Below are 2,967 nucleotides of genomic sequence, written 5' to 3'. Positions count from 1 at the left end.
ATTTTATTTTTAATTAAAAAAAAAAATCTGCACAGACTAGCCAATTCAAACCCCTATGCTCAATCAGGTTACTGTTTCTGAGAACTGTCACGGGCAAGGTTCGTGTTGACTGTGCTTGAGAGAAGTAGAATAAGATAGAAGAATGCTACTAACTTCGTTTGGGGGACTTTGTGATCATGAAGTTGTTAACTAAGAAACGAACGTCATGCTACTTGATCACAATGGTGTTAAACTTCACTTTATAGACTCAACAATTATCTTATTTTATGCGAGAATAATTTCTCAACAAAAACGACTCCCACGCGTACTAAATAAGAACAATAATATAAATTACATAATATTAATTTAAGTGTAACATATTGATGTATAATAACATTACCAAACAACATCATAAAAAAGGATCAATACCAGTGGCGGATCCAGAGGGGGCGTAGAGGGCGTACGCCACCCATTTTTGCTTGGACTTTGTTTTTTTTGGTAAAATGATTAATCAGACTAGACTTCGTGAACTTTGCCATTTCCCTTGTATTTAATTTTTATGAGACATTTCTTTACTTATGAATATATTTTTCGCTGGTATTTACTGTTTGTCAAAGTCTTGTGATTCGCTATGTTGGAGTTGACCAGTGCGTCGAAAAAACGTCACTCAGTCATTTTGAAATTCAAATTACAGTAACACATAGCTTAGGCTGAGGATGACAAGCATGACACCTTTAAAGTGACACATTGAACAAGAACGTATTGACTTCTATTTCGCTTTTCCACAAAACAGAAAGTAATACTTTATAGACTTACACTCTCATGAAAAAAAAGTTACACAGCAATATTTTTTTATATTTACTTACGAAAACATGTTTAACCCAAAACTCCACAGCCTATTTTAAAATAACATAGCTGAATAATGATCCCCAGTCAGTATAAGCTCTAGATAAATTTAAAATCTAGAAGGTACAAACCATTTGATTTGAGGAGTCAGGGGCGGATCCAGCCATTTTAAAAAGGGGGGGGTCCAACTATATGTCCCCATTCAAATGCATTGGTCGTCCAAAAAAAAGGGAGGTTCCAACCCCCGGAACCCTCCCCTGGATCCGCCACTGGGAGGTGGTCTGAGATATTTAAAAGAAAAGAATTTGACTCTGATTTTTTTCTGAAACAAAAATTCTGGCCGTATCTGGATTGAAAACGATAATCTTGTCCCCTTTTTAGCTAATAGAAACAAAAAATTCTATTATTTTAGCATTAAATGAACATAATGAATAAAACGGGAGCATTTTTTATATGGCCGGGATTTTGCATGTCTGACTGTAATGTCTGTTTCGCCGAACTGGTATATAGTATATTCTTTTCAAGACCAGACTTCAACCTGCTTGCTGCGTGTGGCCTTTATCTCTTCATTTGTCGACCGTCATTCATAAATTCTATAAAAAAAAAAGAAGATGTGGTATGATTGCCAATGAGACAACTATCCACAAAAGACCAAAATGACACAGACATTAACAACTATAGGTCATCGTACGGCCTTCAACAATGAGCAAAGCCCATACAGCATAGTGAGCTGTACATAAAAGGCCCCGATAAGACAATGTAAAACAATTCAAACGAGGACACTAACGGCCTTATTTATGTAAAAAAAAATGAACGAAAAACAAATATGTAACACATAAACAAACGACAACCACTGAATTACAGGTTCGTTTTCATTTCAGAATCATTCGTAGCCCTTGGTTTATTTGGAACCCCTCACTTCCCTTAATTTTGTTGGGTGAAACATATCAACCAAACATTTGAATAAAAATAGCTTGTTTAATTTTATTTCTTGTCGATCTTATTGTAAATTTCATCGAATAGCCCTGCGTATATCTTGTTCACAACCAGAAATCTGTGATAACTTAACTTACAACAAACCGGCGAGATTTTTCCATGTTTATTTTTTACTGACAAGTCCAACATTAAACATATCAGTACATAGCTTTGGATCCATACTACCATTTTAAGATAGCACTCATGCCACATCTTTCTATATATTATTAATAGGGAAAATACAGCATCAAAAGTCCAACTCTTATATACACTTTACAGCAACTATGAAATATACATGCCCCACGCAAGGAACCGTTTAAAAAGTGCATATCACACTTATTTTTATGTTTTTTTAGCCCAAAAAAGGTCCTAATTTTTTTAAATCTACGCCCCCCCCCCCGCCCCCCCCCCCCCCATTTCCAGATAATCCTGGATCCGCCCCTGAAAAACCCAGCCTATACTGACTTATGAGATACTGTTTATACAAATAAAAACTATAAAAGTCATACTAAAGGAAAATGGTTTTTTTTTTCAAAAAGACAAAGTCATGTTTCACATTATAAGTGTATGCAAATCCAACTTTCTGTTTTGAGAACTATCGCGGGCAAGTTCAATATACGTAGCCTTTTTCACCAAAAAAATCGTACATGTTAGTGTAAAATTAATCTTACGATAAAAAATATTTAGTTGAACTGTTAAGGAATATTTTAGTCTTACGATGAATTTTACACTTGAGATTGTTTGTGAAAAGGGCTTGAGAGTGAAGAATGTATCCAACTTCGTTTATTGTTACGAAGTTGTTTGCTAAGAAACAAACTAATCGCTGCTTATAAAGATTACGTTAACTTAAGTTTATAAACTCGACAATAATCTTAAAGTAAACAAAATTCAATTCTCAACAGAAACGACTCCTACACGTATTAAGTGCAACAATATAAATTGCATAACTGCATAACTCTTCTACAAAACAAATTAATGTTTCTGTACTGTATGATCATCTGTTTATTTTCAATATAACTAAATATGTATATTTTCACAATAAGGAGTATACTTTTATTCAGATATTGACCTTGTCTGTACAAAAAATGTATTAGAATTTCGTCCGATAGATACGCCTATGATTTTATGCACCAGTGTCCTTACTTACCTGCATCGGTAATTCAATAC

This window comes from Mytilus galloprovincialis, chromosome 5 (assembly GCF_965363235.1).
Source record: "Mytilus galloprovincialis chromosome 5, xbMytGall1.hap1.1, whole genome shotgun sequence".
NCBI lineage: Eukaryota > Metazoa > Mollusca > Bivalvia > Mytilida > Mytilidae > Mytilus > Mytilus galloprovincialis.
This window is presented reverse-complemented; position numbering follows the sequence as displayed.